The sequence below is a fragment of the Pinus tabuliformis genome, chromosome Q (genome assembly GCF_031772625.1).
Source record: "Pinus tabuliformis cultivar Carrire ecotype Pingquan chromosome Q, CPIR1, whole genome shotgun sequence".
NCBI lineage: Eukaryota > Viridiplantae > Streptophyta > Pinopsida > Pinales > Pinaceae > Pinus > Pinus tabuliformis.
Window position 1 is genome coordinate 315,695,775 of NC_142296.1, and position 18,851 is coordinate 315,714,625.

Here is an 18,851-nt window from a genome sequence, read left to right on the forward strand (position 1 = left end):
GGAGAGACCCATTTTCTATTTGAAATGGGATAAATGAAATTCACATCTAACAACTTCTGTAACACTTCTTTTACAATGTCCTTGAGGTGCAGATTCAGTCTCTGTTGAGGCTGCCGTATAGGATGAGCATCATTTTCAGTGTAAATATGATGTGTACACAACTGTGGGTCTATACCCTTCATGTCAGGATAATCCCAGGCAAAATTCCCTTTATATTTTTGCAGGAACTGAATGAGATTTTGTTGTTGATCACTTTCTGGGCTATCATTAATGTTTAAAACTTTTCTTAGTTCAATTTCAACTGGCTTTCTGTTATGAACAATAGTTGTTTGGATATGCTGATCATCAGTATCTTTCAAAGTGTCTTCCAAGGCTTAATTCTCAAGAATTACTTTTACCATTTGACATTTGAAATTGTTCGCATTAGTTGTATGATTGATAAAGTTATTGATAACATCATCTTTAGTCTCATCCTTGAATTCAAGTGCCTCTGCTACTGTGAGTGGTGAATGAATGCTTTCTTCCATGTATGTGGGTGGTTGTTTACATATTTTTGCAATGGGTAGATTTGGTTTGGAAGGAGGATATAAAACGAGATTTTTTACAACATCCCCTTTAGCAATAGTCATACTGCCCTCTTGGTAGCCTATGTAAGCATCAGTTGTTGCCCACAAAGGTCAGCCCAAGATCAGAGGGTGTCCATCCAATTGACTCTTTGGGTTTATAACAAGAAAATCTATTGGATACTCCCATGAATCAACAAAAACTGTAATATCCTATAAAGTTCCCTCTGGCCTCACCATTGAATGATCAACAAGTTCTAGCAAGGTGGTGGTTGGTTCCAGAGCTCTAACACCGAGCATCTAACAGGTTTCTACTATCAAAATGTTAATGGCTACACCTAGATAAACTAGTGTTTTTGGAAAGGAGAGGCCATATATTTGAACTGTAACAATGGGATTCCCAAGATCTTCATATTTTACTAGAGTTTCCTCTACCAAGAGAAAATCAGATAAGGTCCCTACAACATAAATGGTGGGTGAATTTTTTGTTCTCCTCATAGGCTTCTTTACACACAGCTCTTTAATTGTTTTAACATAAATAGGAATATATTGGATGGCCTGGAGGAGAGGAATTTTAATACAAATATTTTTTAGTTCACCTACAAGATAAAAATCTAGATAAACAATTGGCTTTGGTATTGTTATCCTTTCGGGGAACGGAGGGGAAGTGACTATGAGATTCTCAGGATCTTTATGTTGATCTATATCTTCTCCTTCTCTTATTTTGGTGTAAATTACAGTTGATGGCATATCTACAGGTGGGGTTTCCAACTCAATTGATGGCTGGTTCCTATTTTTCTTAGGGGTGATAATACATCCCAACCTCAATCTAAGTTCATTACATTATTTTTGTTCAATCTCATAGTCTGCGCTTTCAAAAATTTGCACCAGATGAACTGGTCTGTTATTGGTATTCAGATTCAGTTGAGCTGGAAATTGTGGATGCAAAAGAGGCTGAGTATTTTTCTATAATGGATATGGGGTTGATAATGCAGGTTGAGGTTGAGGACCTATTCCCATAGGTGTATTGGATATCCCCAAAGGTCATTGCCAATTAGGAGACCAATTTGATTTTTGAGAAGTATAGGTAGGCCACTAGGATGGATATGGATTACCTTACCAAATAGGAGAAAAAGGAGAATTCAGCCAGCCATTACCCAGAAAGGACTGAGTTGGCCAGGGTGTCATAGGCAATGGTTGGGATTTCCAATTCAAGTAAGGTGATTGGCCTTGCCATGCTACCCTAGGGTTTTGTTTTTGATTAAATGGTGAAGAAGGAAAGATCTGGGATGTGTCCTGTGACATACATGTAGGTTTGGCCTTCCACTAACAATGCTGGTTCATTAAATATACTGGCTTTGTCTCTTCTTTTGCTTGCTTGAAAACTACTTTCAACCCTAGAAGTCATGAAAATTGTTTAGTGGCATGGTCCTTCATGCAGATAGTGCATGTCTGAACCATTTCCAGTGGAAACCCACGTTGGTTGTGCTTCTTCTGATAGGGTGGGAAGAAAATGACTGAGTTCTGTTCTGCTAAGGCTTGTTTCTGTTTAGCATGTAGGATGTCAAGCTCCAATTTGAGGGTGCCCAGGATGTCCGTATTGAAATCTTCTAGGAGGTTACCTACTTCCATTCGTGTTACACCTCCACTGTGTGGTTTTCTTCCTCTGGTCATATGATCTCTGCTTCTTTCTCCTGTACGTGTGCTTCCTTGTCAACACCTGATACACAAGCAAACAATTTCGTCATAATATTCTTGAGAAATATCTCTTTTCCCCATTAAATTTAGATTTTCTATCCATTCTTCTTTCATTCCCTTAATTAAGATAGCTCTTAGGACTTCTTTTGGTAAGTTGGTGTGAGGAGATCTCTGCAAATTATAGTGAACCGTTTGACATATTCTTCTAGAGTTTCATTATCCTTTGCAGCCATCTTAAATATTTCATCTTTTAATTCTCTACTCTTGCAAAAGTCCTAGTATCTTGTGAGGAAGGAAGTTTTCATGTCATCCCAAGAGTTAATAGTACGTCCGCCCATACCCATGAACTATCTCAAGGTTGCTCCTTTCATAGTAGAAGGGAGCAATTTTAGTTTTTTAGGGTCAGTGGTATAGTCATATTCTCTAAAGAGGACATCAAACTTGAATAGGAAGGCATCAAAATCCTCCATGATCATCCCATGAAAGGTTTGGATGTTCCATGAAGGAATAACTTTCATAGGCACATTGGCCACTTGGTCAACTATGGGGTATTCCAATGTCGAGGTTTGAACTTTAGGTGGTTGATTTGCCATTTGATAAAAAATGTGCCAATATCCTTCAGGAATTTCATGGGGTGCCATTTGAGTAAGTGGAGGATTAGCAGTCTGAGTTGGTTTTGCAGCACTGCCTAGATCTGGGATTAGGAGATCCTTGTTTAGACAGCTGAGGCCCTGTCTTCGCAGTTCCGCTGGTTTCTCCCTCTCCTTCTCTTAACTTACACAATTTTCCTCTTGTAGAGGATTAGAATGTAAATTTTTTGTAACCTGAAGACTCTATTCGGATCCTCCAATTTGGCTTTGCATCTCAATGTAGGCTACAGATGGTGAGCCTACTACCTGAAGGATTACAGTAGGGATTTTTCTAGTGACAGTCTGGAATCCTACTGATGCATGAGACTACTTTTCTTATGATTTCGTCTGCAAAATTTGTTCTCCCAAGGCTTACCGATCCCTTGGTTTTTGTGGATTTAGGTGGGGGGTTCTGATCTTTTTCTATCTTTCTATTCCTAGTCATTCATAAAAAAAACTATTTCTATTTAACCTCTATACTTTTGCTGAAAAGCAGGCTGATGAGCAGGCACTTTACTTGCTGGTCATGCAGGCGCTTACCTCTCATTTTTAAAACCAAATTCTCTTACAGCAAGATAAAAGGAAATCACTTTGAAACACTCTCCTCGACGGTGGTGCCAAAATATTGGTGCACTAATATTTCCTATTACAAACAATCTCAATGCCTACATTCATTATCAACCCAGGGAAATTCGTTTTATTTCAAGAGTGTTAGCACTACATATGCAGTAAATTCAGAGGTCAATCTATGATGGAATCATTGTAATTGCTAATGTCTATTTATCCAAATTCAATCCAAACACTTCTAAAAGGAATTCATAACAGACTTTTCAACTCTACTTAACCTATTCTGAAAGTAAATGAAGCTGAATACAAATAAAAGGAATCACACTTGGTAGTTTTAATGGTAATTGAAACTAACTTATTTAACATGAAAGGTAGCTATGATAATTGAACAAAAAATGATGATTGAACAACAAATTATGTTTGAACAACAAATGACCATATAAGCAGCTGATGGAAAGTAATCAATTCTAGCTTTGAAATCTATGATAACATTAGTTAGAATGAACAACAATTTAATTTTGGAATTAACATAACTAATTCAATAAAGAGCATCACGCATATGTAACACATAACTAAATCTTGAATCTTAAATAAACAACAAATGTAAATCAGAATCATCAATCCTCATGGTAATCAAAATGACATTAAATTAACAATAACAAATAGTAAAGAATAAATAGAAATTATTATAACACTGGTGAAGCAGTATATCTTCTCTTGATTGGGCCCAAAGTCTCCAGAAGTATCCACTATGAGATACTCAGAATATGATTATGAATTAAATGCAATATTCTTCATTAAAATAAGTAATAGAGTTACAACATCACCAATATGAAAGTATTAAATGACCAAAAGACTAGTTACGATCTGTGAATTTCTAGACTAACTATTTAGTTTGCCTTTAAACCTGATATAACATTTAGAAACGTAAATAGATAAAAGAGAATCCTCAGGATCAGGCGATCTTGAGGATTTCACAATACTCTATCTGATTTCATCATAAAATAGCTTTGGTCTACTTGGTCTTCCGCTATCTTGCTTACCCCAGACACCGTCTTTTTCCTTTACTGGATGCTGTTGTTCTATCTATTGAACAACAATCGTCCAGTCTACTTCTCTGCAGATAAAGATAGTAAAAGTCATTTTTTCGTGCCAAAATTTATTTAATGTCTTACTAATCTCTTTTACCCAACTTCAGATGTTGTTTTCTCTATTTTGATCCATAAAACGAAGATAAAAATATGAAGGCAAGTGCTAAATTAGGCTATTTACAAGGATAAACCATACTTTTTTCTCGTCCCAACATGCTAGAGGATAATGGCTTGAAGGAATTCATTGATCAAGAAATTCCTAAGCTAGCAGCCTTGGATGCATAGAATTTAGCTGAATGGAAGAAGTGTGTATCGAAGGTGACACAGATAATCCTTGAGGGAGTTCGAGGCCACATTGTCTCGAGTCTCCATGGCAACAAAACTCTGTATTCTATGTGGAAAATATTGATGGGCTTGTGTCAAAATAGTAATGACCAAAGGAAATTGGCACCGAAGGACAAACTTCGAAAAATCAAAATGGAGAAAGGTGACACTATTCCAAAATACTTGACCAAGTTCACTTAGTGTTGTGATGAACTTGGAAGTATTGGAATCATAGTTGCCAAGGATGACATGTTGAGTCTTGCTCTTCTAAGACTCCCAAAGAGTTGGCATAGTTATCAGGAATCTTTCAATGCTTGGGAGAAGCTTCCAAATTGGGAACGACTATGGTCAGATTTGATGTAGGAGGAGATCTAGAGGAACACCAAGGATGGCTCTTCATCAAATATTGATGATGAAGAGAACTGTGCCTTAGCAACTAAGGTAAAGAAGGAGAAAGGGAAAGCTGCCCATTCCAAATTAGATTCTTACCATGGAGGTAAGAAGAAAGACATGACGAAAGTTAAGTGCTTTCATTGTCATGATTTGAGCCATTTTGCCACAAATTTTCCACTCAAGAAATCCAAGAAGAAGTCCGCAAGAGGAGTGGCGTGTGAGGCTTTGGCCTCTCAATTCGAATTGGATTTTTCCCTCATTGCATGCATGGTGTCATCAGTGATGGGAAGTGTATGGTACTAAGACAGTGGAGCTTCCTTCCACATGATTGGCGACAAAGAGTTATTCAGTGACCTGGAGGAGAAAGATCTCCATATGCATATCGAGATGCGTGATGTTGGGAAGTATAGTGTTAGTGGATTGGGAATGATTTGTTTTCAGAGGGAGCATGGGGCTCCACTCACCTTGAAGAATTTTATGTATGTGCTCGGGATGAAGAAGAACTTGGTATTCATTTCCATGCTTTAGGATAGAGGCTATGATGTGATCATCTTCAAACGAAAGGCATTCCTTTGACACATAGCCACCGGTCATGTAAGGAAGATAGGAATTTGGGTGAAGAATCTCTATAAGATGGAGGTACAAGAGTGTGTTTCTTTGAGCACAAAAGTAGAAAGGGTGTAGAGATGGGATGTTGGCGAGTTGTGGCATAGGAAATTGGGCCACTTGCATCATGGGGCTTTGAATATATTGTAGTATATCTCTATCGGTCTTCCCAAGGGTACTCTTGAGAAAGTTGATACATGTAAGGGGTGTTCTTTGGGAAAATACACAAAGTCTTCATTTCATGATAAAGACAATCAAGTAGAAGTTATTCTAGAGCAAGTCCATTTAGATTTGTGTGGACCATTCTTGACAACATCCACGGCCAAACACAGGTATTGTGATATATTTGTTAATGACTATTATCGTAAATGATGTATATTTTTCATGCAAAAAAAGGATCTTATTTTCACAAACTTTTGTGAGTTTAAAGAATTGGTGGAGAAAGGGTCGGGAAACAAGGTTAAAGTTCTATGGAGTGATAATGTTGGTGATTATGTCTCAAACGAGTTTAAGAACTTCTTTGCAGCTGAAGGGGTTAAACGGGAGTTGACGACACCCCATATCCCTCAACAAAATGGGGTGGCTGAGAGGAAGAACATAAGCATACTAGGGGCAGCAAGGGTGATAATGCATGATTAGGCCCTAACACTACACTTGTGGGTTGATGAATGCAACACAACTATTTATGTTCAGAACTATAGCCCACATCGGATACTTGAGATGAAGACACTAGAGGAGGCTTATTCTAATAAGAGGCCAGATGTTGGTCACATCAAGATTTTTGGGTCATCGGTATATTTCAATGTGACTAAAGATGCACAGAATAAGCTTGAGACAACAACAGAGTTTGGGATATTTGTGGGGTACATTGATACACCTCACAACTATCCTGTGTACTTGCCAACCAACACGATGAAAGTGGTATGCAGGGATGTCAGATTCTATGAGGAGAAGGTTGTGCGAGTATCCCTTGAGATGGTGCTTGAGATACATGTGGATGAGGAGTTTTTAGCTCCTATGGTTGAGGAGCCTCGGACTGATGTGGAGAAGTCACATGTAGAGGATCCGAGAGTGTAGACATCTACTCAGGCAGAGTGTTCCAGAGAGGGAAGAAAGTGCACTAGAGAGTGTTACCGGGAATAGTGTCTATGCAGAACTGTTAATCCCACTAAGGCTGGTAGCTACCTTAGAAACAAACAAACTAAAACTATTGTCGTTTTCCTTTATGAAAGATAGATGAGAGAAGAATAAAGGAGACCAACCTCTGTCTTGTGGTTGGTTCCTTGCTCGATTCCTCTCTCTTCTAATAGTCCTTTGCTACTTGCGTTCTTGTATACCCAGCTTCACAGAGTACCTGTAGAATCAAAGCAGCATAACACTATACGAGAACATAGATCTATTGTCATAAAAAATATAGGATCAGATGTAAATTGACCATACAAATGCATAAAACATAAATCATACAAGAGTATGGAGGAAAACTTGAATAGCTTTATTGGTAATCAAGAAAGAGCCAAGAGAATTACAACCAATTGTTCTGACCTAGCGTCATCCTCTCAGCAAGTAAGCCCTTCTTCATCTCATGAAAAGCTTAGATCACCTAGCACTAGAAACCAACAACAATTCCTTACAAGATGCAAAATTCCAGCCTCTGGATCTCTGGGATGAGGGATCCATATATAGATGTCTGCAAGGGAGATCAGTCAGCTTGTGATTTGATTAGTGTCTTCCCTTTGATAGTTCTTGATTCCACTTGGAGATTGATGATCTCTTACTCATCCCTGGTCAAATTCAGATAGGCAAGTGTCACAGGAGAAGTTTCTGGAAGATTCCATGCTTCTCCACCTTGCGGATTGACCCTGCCATTTGTCCCTTCTCGCCCATCGCACCCTATAGAAGGGATTTTTGAAATGAAATGCACCTACTATGTGTATTTAGGTGGGATGCAATGCACTTTGCCTATGGAGCAGGTGAAATGGTCCAGTTTTGACCAGTTCTGAGTAGTTTTTAATGGAGAACTTCTGGGAGATGCTGTAATCAGTTGACCTTGTTCTTTTAGGGGTTGGAACAACACCTTTAGGAACTTAGGAGCCCTTGGTTTATGGACATTTTATGCTTGGGGTTGCAGTGCCCAAAAATGTCTATAACAATTTCCCCCTAAAGCATGAGGTCGTTAATCTTTTGATGTCGAGTGAAATGCTTTATCGTGAGGATCCGAAGTTCTTTCAAGCTGGAAGGAGACCTGTAATAAGATACAATACAATACATCATCTTCATAATTTTTTCATGATCTAGCTGAGGCAGGCATTCCCATGCTCAGCTTTATAAATTCATTTTTCATGTACATGAGACAGACAATCGTTTGAGTGTAGACTGATGGTTCTGGTAGAGCCATCATTCCTTAGATTGGATGATTATCTGTGCAGCAATGATGTACATTTGATGTATTTATTTTCCTGAATATATATCGCAGCCTAGATGGATGAAACTAGATCCGGGGTCTTCAATATTGTTCAATCTTCACTCAAAGTACAAGTCAATCCATGTGAGAGATGTTCTGGAGTCGAACATGGAAAGACATCGCCTGATTACCAACCAATGATGTAATTTGTTAACAGGCGCAAGAGGAATCACCGATAGTGATAATGATCCTCAAGGTACTGCAGTACAATTCACGTGGTGTGAATAAGGGACTTGGCGTCGAGCACCACATAAAATCTTTCGGTCGAAGGCCATTGATGTAAACCTGTCGCCGGAAGTGAGAAACTTGCCATTGAGGCATGCGAGCTTCAAAGTACTGAAAGGGTTGTTCCTAGATCGACTTCTTGGATAATGAGCTGATGTCGACAAGAAGCGATCTGTCATAGGAGGGCCTTAATGAATCCCACATCAATGACACGGAATGGAGCAAATGATTTTAATGGAGGTGAAAACAATCTAGTGATATACGGTTTAGGGTGGCGGTCATGAAAGAATGGAGTGAAAATGTATTATAGTGGGTGAGACACAGGTGAATTCTCTAAATGACTTCTCTTGAACATATCGGCGACACTGACATGATGAATTGGTAGCATTAACCCCAAATGTGGATGGTGTGATGGAACCATGGTGATATGACCAGTGAATGGAACAACCCAACCCGACTAGGATGCAGAGTGAAAGTGTCATGTTCAAGAGCGACTTGCTACCAACAAAGTTTCTTCAAGTTTTCTTCCCAATTTTTCCCCAGTCATTGCTGACCAGTACCTCTTTATTTTTGTCAAGCTTGAGGAGGGTAACATATGCTTGTTCTATAATTTTCCCTTCGGGCAAACCCATCGCTATGTTTTAACGAGCCTAGCGATAGTGAAACTCGTTCTTGTCTGTTATGGACAAGTTTGTCGCTATTAGGTTTTAACGAGTTTAACGAAAAAGATAACTCAGTCCTTTTCAATTTTAGAGAGTCTGAAAAGGAACGTAAAGGAAACTCCAAATATCCTTTTTCGTCATCAAATCCCTTAAGTCCGAAAAAGTATAAAATAATACGAAAGGGATAAATTTTCGGTAATTTTAATGCACCGAACAAGACAAGCGCTCAATCGTTTTGTGTAATAATCCCTCAAGTCCAAAAATATTAAAATCTAAAGGAGGGATAGCACTTCCGGTCACTTTAACGAGCTGGAGAGGCCAATGGCTCGGCAATATTTTCATATTTTATGAGTCAGTTGAAAAGAGCTTAAAGGAGACTCATTTTTGAGGAATGAGTGATAAATTCAGGTAGCAACTGATTCCCAGTAAGGTTTGGAATTTTCCAATCATGGCAGTGTCACAAGGATGGCTAACAAGATCACTCTTCGCAGCTGTTCCTCAAAAGGGGTAAACAATCAAGTGGAGGTGAATGATCGGCTAATACAGAGTGGAGGTGATGATGAGAACACGATCAAGGCTTTAAAGGCTGAAGTACTACATTCACGATGGTTATTTACTGGAAATTACTTCATTTTTTAATGAGCTTAAACGGGGGGGAAACACTTGCGCATTGCTTATGTTTATTTTTTAATGAGCTTGAATTCCGCAATAAAACTGCTCGATATAATGGTCATTTCTTGACTTTACCATTAATGACCTTGTTCCTTCAAAGGTTGCGCTGCATGCTCAATTGCTTCATCAAACCAGTTAGAAATGAACAATACATGTCTAGAAAATGAGTTAAGACACTAAAATTTTAGTTAAATTACGTAAAAAGTAATTTAAAAGTGCTCTTACCCCTCATTTTACCATTTCATTTGAACTTTGGCTTGTTGGAGCTTTGGAGGTGCTTTCCCCTTTTGATTTTCACCAGTTGATTCCGGGAGATTCTGTGGATGATTTTTGGCGCCGTCTAGACTAGGTAGGAGCTAAACCTGAGATCTTTCATTTCATCCTTTCCATTTTTCATTCTGAGCTTGATTTCTGGTTTTTCTGAGCCTTTGGGGTTTGAAAAACTCGTTCTAGCCCCATCGCACCCTTTCTGCATCGAAATGTGCATTGCATGTTGGCCGAATCACTGGACAGTTGACATGCAACACACCCAGGACTAAGCTGGAGGTGCAATGGGCGCAAGGAGGGAAATTTGTGCATAGTTTTTAATGGAAATTTTTGCCTGTTTCTCACCAAATCAGGATCTAACTCTTCTCTTGTTTGCTTTCAGATATTTATTGGAGTAAGATGACTATTACATGGTGAGAATGTGAGCATGAAGAAGAGGAAATGCTTTCTTTACATGATCCGGTTACGCTAAATGCACTGCGGAACTGTGGCCTGTTGAAGTTTTTCCGCATCTCTAGCATGAGACAACAAATCAACTTGCTGCAGTATTTGCTCAATGCTTGGGACCCTACCAGCCAGGTGTTCCAGATTAGGGGCAAATCCATCCCCTTGACTATCGTGGACATCTATTTTTTGACTGGCTTATCGAGGCGGGGTGCCCCTATCTCTTTATCAGGTTCGGCCCGTGGAGGTGAATCTATGAGAGATTATGTTCACAGGTATTGCAGAGAGGGATCTCAGCTGAGTAAAGACGACAAGATCATCATTCGAGATGTCACTGACAGGTCTTTGAGGACCATTCTGTTCACTTTTGGTAGGATGGCTGGTGGTGCGGCTCTCCATGTGGCCAACTGGTCTTATATGCAGTACGCCTTAGAATGTCTCGAACCAAAGGTGTTCAACTGGTGTGATGCAGTACTCCTTATGATGAAAGAACAACTAACCAAGGTGAAAAACGGAAGATTGAAGAACTTTGGATATGGTTCTATTTGACCACCTTCGCCTTGGAAAAGATCCCACTGATGCAGCCGCAGTATATTTCACTCGGTTTGCCTCCATCGACTGAACCATGGATGCAGAGATGGGTCGACCATATGTCCAGACATGTTGGTCAGTCTCAGATTTCCTTTTCTGATACCTTCTTCAGGTGGTTCAATCATTAGGAGATGGTTTTTTCCGAGTATCCATATGCTGGTATGGACTTCCGTGGTGACCCGAATTTTGTACTACCGGCTAGCGAGAAGTGGGGTGCCATTGGTAAATTCTTTGACCATTTTTTCTGTTTATCATTTCTCTTTATAATTTCCTTATGCTTTATTCTATCAAGACTAATCAAAACTCATGTGCTCATGCAGATATTGGTCCTGTCCGGCCAGTAGTACACCTGAGAGTGCCAGCCGCTGCTCCAGCAGGAGAGGCTGTGGGAAGGGCTATCCTTCGCGACCTTGATGTGGCCGAGAATCTTTCAGCATTACAGGATCAGGTCGAGGGCCTCACTCTCGGTATTCCAGATGTGAGGACTGACGAGCTGCCTTTGAGGTTGCAGCAACATACCACTGGCGTTCCAAGTCGATGGACTAGGTTTTTACACGTGATTGCACAGGCGGTGACTTGTTATCACCAGCATCATTACACTAGGGTGCCTCCTAGAGTTTTGAGTTTTGGGTCATTTGACCAATTTTTTCTTGGTTACAAAACATTATGTGTAAACCATAAACAATATATATATATATATATATATATATATATATATATATATATATATATATATATATATATATATATTTTTGATTTTCGGAGTTTTATTTTGGTTAAGTTATATGATCCACATGCAAATATTGATGAAATGCTTCTTTTTATAAATGTTGCAAATGTCTATCTAACACATAATTTTCCAATGAGTTAGTTAATGTGTTTAAGCTTCTGGAAATATGATGATATTGAATAAAGTCAAATTGCCTTTCCAAAATCTTGACCCTTAGGAACATGCGATAGATAGCTGGATTTCGGACGGAGTAGATACCAGTGAGTTGTAGTATGACGAGCTGTGAATCTAGCCTGACAACAAGTCGGCGTATGCCATGTGTGATGGCATCAGAGAGAAGTTCTATCAACACGCTATATTCAACGATGTTATTCACTGATCGACCAATACATACCCCTCTGAAACTTACTAACTCGCCGCTTGGCTCAAAAATGGCCCAGGCTGCAGAAGATAGGTTCCGCGAACTATGACTTGCTCCGTCGGCATATCCAACAAAAGATTCCAATAGGTTCGACAAATGTAAAAAGTGGATTTACTTGACCAAAACGATTACCCTTAGCGAAAACAAAAAATGTAACAAAAGCATATAGGTTACCATACTGATTATGCATAGTAACGCTTAAGGTACAACCCATTACAGGGTTGCACCAGTGGAATTCCGTCGTAATCCATTAACTCATAGGCTCCTTTTGCTAATACACGTTTAACAATATAGGGGCCCATCCATAAAGACTTGAATTTACCTGCTCCCAATTTATCGGATTCTTGGTCATAAAGTAAGACCAGGTCACCTTCTGAGAAGACATGGGGTTTGACATTCTTGTCAAACTGCACCTTGACTCGTTTCTTATGGGATTCGTTAGCCAAAGTGGCATCACGACAGGTTTCATCCAATTGGATTAGTTCCAAGAAACGAGCCTCCTCTTCTGAAGTTCCGGGGAGAAGGTCGATTGCGAGTTTAAGGGACGATATTTCACACTGAACTGGTAAGATTGCTTCTAGGCCATACACCAGTTGGAAGGGTGTAAACCCGGTTGCATTCCTTACCGAGGTTCGGTATGCCCACAAGGCTGAGTACAGGATCAGGTGCCAACTCCTTTTGTGGACTCCAATCATCCGTTGCAGCATGCGCTTCAGGACTTTGTTGATTGCTTCAACTTGTCCATTGGCTTGCAGGTAGTATGGAGTAGAGCTATCGTGAGACAACCCTAATTTGGTAGCTAATTCGGCCATCATGTGATTGCAAAAATGCGATCCATGATCTGTGGCTATAGCCAGTGGAACGCCGAATCTGGTGACTACATGATTGAAAAAGAAAAGGGCAGCTGTTTCACCAGTGTTATCTAATGTAGGCATCACCTCGACCCATTTGGTAAAATAGTCCACTGCAACTATGATATACCCATGCCCCCTGGTCGAGGTGGGGTTACATGTCATGAAATCGATGCCCTATTTAGAAAATGGCCCAACAGCAACTATTGGCTACAGAGGTGCGGGTGGTCTTCTGGTTTTGCTATCGAAACTTTGATAGGCATGGCAACTTCTAACTGCGGTTATGCAATCTTTGAACATTGTTGGCCATAAGTATCCTGCTCGTAAAAATTTTTGCGCCGTGGCGTAACCGAATTGATGCCCCCCATACGTGCCTGAATGGCAATCATTCAGGACTTTTTCGGCCTCCTCATGGGTGAGGCACCTCCTCAGAACTGTATCGACACCACGACGGTAAAGTGTGTCATCGACGATCATGTAGTGTTTTGATTGGTATCGAATACATTTTTGTTTGGAGTGGGAGGTATTAGGCCTATATTTTTGGGTTTGGAGATAAATTATTATATCTACATACCACAGATTGCTTGAAGATATCAAAAACAAAGATTCATTTACGATTTTTTTTTCGGATGTTTCATCGTTGGACGACGATGGGAGATTGCATAATAATTCTGCGAAAACCAGGGCTTTCTTTGACTTGGATTTTACAAATTCTAGATCAAACACTTGTAGAATTGCTATCCATTTTGAATATTTTCTCCCCAGCAACTGTCGCGACAATATATAAGTCATGGGGTTGCAATCTGACAGAATGGTAGTTTTTCGAAAGAGGACATAGTGTTGAAATCTCTGTATCTCTTGAACAGATGCGAGTGCTAGCTTTTCAACATAAGAATATTTCCTTTCTGTATCATTTAAGTTCTTACTTAAATAATATATAGGATGTTCAATTCCATTGTCTTCTTGAACTAAAACCATTGCGATGGCTGTATCTGCCGCAGCCAAATATAGGTTAAAGTCTTTTTGATAATCAGGAGTGTACATTAATGATGTTTTCATTAGGGATTCCTTTAAAGCATCAAAGGAAGCTTGCGCGACCTGATCCCAGACAAAGGGCACTTCCTTTTTCAATAGACGTGTATAACCTTTAGCAAGTTCGGCGTAATTTGGAATGAACCTCCTCAGAAAGTTTGCTTTCCCTTGGAGTTTCTGTATCTGAAGAAAATTTGAAGGTGGAGGCAAATTTATGATTGCCTAAACCTTGCATGGGTCGAGATGAATCCCGTCCTTTGAGACTACAAAGCCAAGTAAGCGACCAGAACTGACACAGAACACACATTTGTGTGGATTGAGTCGTATCTTGTAGTGTCGGCAATGTAGAAATATCGCTCTTAAATGCTGCGAATGATCAGTCCGCTTTCGCGAATGAGCCGGAAGGTCATTGAGATATGGTTGAATGATGTTTTTGATGTCGTGGAAGGCATAATTCATTGCCCTCTGAAACGTTGCCCCTGCGTTCTTTAAACCAAAGGGTAATTTGTGGTATGCGAATGTTCCCCATGGACAAATAAATGCAGTCTTTGACTGTTCCTATGGGCGGATATTTATTTGATTATACCCGGAGAATCCATCGATGAAGGAAAAGATTTCACATCCGGTACATTCATCAATTATCTGGTCAATAAAGGGTGTAGGGTAGTTGTCTTTTGGACAAGATTGATTTACATCCCTATAATCGATGCACACTCTAATCGTTCCTTGTTTTTTCATAACGGGAACAATGTTCGATACCCAATCGGTTAGAGGAACCGGGTAAATGAAACCAGCATGGAGAAGCTTTTCAACTTCTACTTTGATGGCAGTGGCTTTCTTGGGGTGCACCTTTCATAGCCGTTTTTGTACTCTTTTGACATCTGGATACATCTTAATTTCGTGTTCAACTATACTCGATTCAATGCCTGGCATTTCATCATATGACCAAGCAAAGACATCTTTGAATTCGCGAAAAAGAGTGTTATATATTTCCAGTTCTGAAGGAGAACAACATTTGCCAATAGAAATATTCTCTACAACATCTGTTTTCGTTGAGATATTTATGGCGATAGTCTCTTCAATGTTGGACAAGTTTCACTCGAAATCCACCGTGTTTACAGTATTTGATATGAAATCAAAAACTGACGGATGATGAAAGTCATCAGGAGTATCTTCTTTACAAGTCGGAAGATGGGAACAATGGTGGTAATCTTCCCATGGTGCCCCTTCAATTACCATTGATTGAACAATTCCTTCATCGGTGTAATGCACTTGCAACCAAGGATTTGAAGGGGTGCCATATTCCTTAGACCTATCTATCCAAATGCTTGATGAGCGTTGATTTGGGTTTGCCTCCCATGCTAGAAACATTGATTGCTACAATATTTCTATTGGGATTGGAGGCAATACCTGTGTATGATCCATGTTTATATCATTTCCTAAGATCTTTTCAATCGAAGATATCATATTGCAGGTTCCTACCAATGCTACTTCCACCAGATTGATTGGAGGCGGAAGGGAAAAAGTTCCCATTAATATAGGGTCTTTTAGTAGGCCTACTCCGATATTTTGAAGCGAATGGGGGCTTCCATGGATCATCGGAACGCTTCCCATAACTTGGGAACCATTGGGGAGGAAAGTTTGTTGATCGACAATTGTAATCCCTCATTGAAAGGGAAATGCAATCTTTCTAAAGTAGGTTGACACAACCGCAGCCATAGCATATATCCATGGTCTTCCCAGTAGGATGTTGTAATTGAGGTTTCCGTCTATTACTTCGACATCTATTTCCACTGTTTTCCCTCCTAGTTCAGCTTGCAAGTTACTTAGAATACCATATGGGGTATATGTTCGTCCGTCAAATGCTTTTAATGTTTTTGAAGACCCTGACAAGGTTGGAGATCCTAAAGTTTTCCAGCAACTAATCGACATAATACATGTAGATTCCCCCTCATCAATAATTGTTTGATGAACAGTTTTGTTGAGGGCTTTCACTTGAATGAGGAAAGCTAGTTGAGTTGGTAACTGAGGATCATATCCTTTATGATTAAAGGACACAAGATTAGAATCCTTTGGGTATATCCCACTGATAGCTGATAATAAAGCCTGCTTTTGGGATGGGCAATTTTGCAGTACCTCAAGTGTCGACATAGCGGATGGCGATTGGGCCAGATCTTCCACTATATTATAATGTTGTGCCACTCTGGCACGAGGATCAAATGTTGACTTGTGTACTACTCCCTTTGGCTATTTTATTGTCAGTTCAGGAATGATGGGTGGCGTAAATTCTGTCGAACTACTAGGTTGATCTTTATCCTTGTTGTTCGACACTTGTGGATTCCCATAATCTTTATTCCTTGTTGATATCAAAGCATCATTCTGCTGTTTCGAAACCGACAACATTAGCACTTGAGACGGGGAAGAATTTCCACTGTCAACCAGATTTGTTCCTAGATTCATAAATGGATCAGTTAATATTGCTGAGGTTTTTGAATTCTTACAGAATTTTTTAAGCTCAGCTTTAAACGGACAGTATTTTGTCCAATGATCCTCATCACATATTATGCATGGATTTATTGGTTTCCTATCTCCAGAAGGGTTTGCAGAAGATTTTTCAGGTGATGATTCCTCCTGTTTCTTCTTCTTCACTTTGTTTTTCTTCTTGCCTCCTGGTTGCTTGGTTTCTTTGCTTTTATCAGTCGAGATGGCATTTACTGTTGAGGCAAGAAGTTCTTCCTTCACATTTTGACTGGAAATCTTACGGGCCTTTTTAGATGTAGCCTTTGTCGATTTTGTGTCTGTCGCACCAATCATGCCATCGCTGGCATGAGAGTGATTGTTTGATTTAGGAGGAGGGGGAACCGAAAATTTCGGTCTGGGAGCATCAGGTATTTTATCGTAGAGCGCACCAGACTGAGTGTAAATCAAGTCTAAATATTGCGCATGAGCGATAACTTGCTCTTCGGTGATGACTCCTCCTTTTGACACATCTTCCGTGATGGAAGGCAACAAAGACTTAATAAACCATTCAGTTAAAATTTGATCAGGAACATATGTTTTTACCATTCTACGACGACGTCGCCACTCATGAATATGATCGGATATGTGAGTGGCCGTTGTTTGCTTGAAATTGGTAAGAAGTTTTGTTCCCATTTCGTACCTTATTGGTAACTGAAAATGGGTTAAAAAGGTTGTGGCTAGGGCACTGAAGTTGTCAAACGAAGCTCTGGGTAATTCGATATACCATTTTGCTGCTGGACCAGTTAACGTCCTCTAAAAAAGGTGAAGCCTAATCGAATCATCGTTTAGGGTGTTTGATGAACACCACATATGAAAGGTCATTACATGATTCGATGGATCCTCACCCGGATTTCCATTAAATTTAGGAATATCTGATGGAAATTTATGCAGAATCGTCGGCCACCAAGGGGCGTAGGCGATTGGATCGTTTGTTAACCGATTTAGATCCGGTAACTCTAAAGTTGCCACGAAGGGTAACTGTTGATTCAGGTTAGGTGAAGCATACCCAGGATAAGATGGAATTGCCTGAGCAGTTGGTCTCTACATACCAGCATAATGCATTTGATGTTGGTAACTTTGGTAAGGTTAATGGGCATAACCATTGTAAAATGATTGATTTTGACCATTTTGAATATACGGTTGCCCATTATTTGCAAATATTTGTTGCTCAGATCCTTGGTATACCTGTTGGAAATGTGGTTGTTGGTATTGCACCAGCCATGGTTGCGAAGCCATGTGATGTTGTCTAATACTGACTGTTTGACCAAGATGAGGGGTAATTGTACCCATTTGGGCCTATGTCATTCCACTAGTTGGTGATTGTGGCTGAGTCGCAGGGACAAGAGGCTGTTGCATTACCACCTGAGAAACCTGAGGTTGGCATACAACAGGCAGCGCTTGTACTTGCGACACCGTCACGATAGCTGGCGTAGTCGGTATATTTGACATAGGTGAGCATTGTTGCATCGAATATACAACTCTTGGTTGTTGAGGTAGTATCGGTACTCAACTGCTAGATGTAATTCCAGCATAACCTAAATATTTTTGTGAACTCCCGTATGGTCGTCCTCCCGGAGGAGACAATGAAAGGGTATACTGCCCCCCATACGGCGGTAATCCAGTACTTAAAGGTATGGTTTGCCTTGACAACCGGACTGCCCAAATTGACACCCTGAAGGATCAATTTGCTGAGACTCAACATAAGAGTTTATGGATACTATTCTGGATGAACGAACAGGAACGAACCACACTGCCGAAATAGCCCCTGAGTGGGCCCTTCTAGCGATTGAGAACTAGTTGGGACAGATGGTATACCGGTGAACATTGTTGGAGTGACAGCAGGAAGTTCTGTCGTCGCTGTGTCAGATGACACAGTCCTAGATGTTGACGGTTGTTCAGACATTTCTAGTCTATCCAAAAGATTTCCTAGTGATTCTACAGGAGCTTCCGATGGTGGTAGACTAATTTCTGATGAAGAAGGATACAGAGTGATCTCGACTCCAAATTGCGATGGAGTACTAGATGGAGGATCCTCTACAATCTCTTCTATAGCAATCAGACCAGGTGGAAGAGGTAGACCGTCAGGTCCGTAAAATATTTCTGG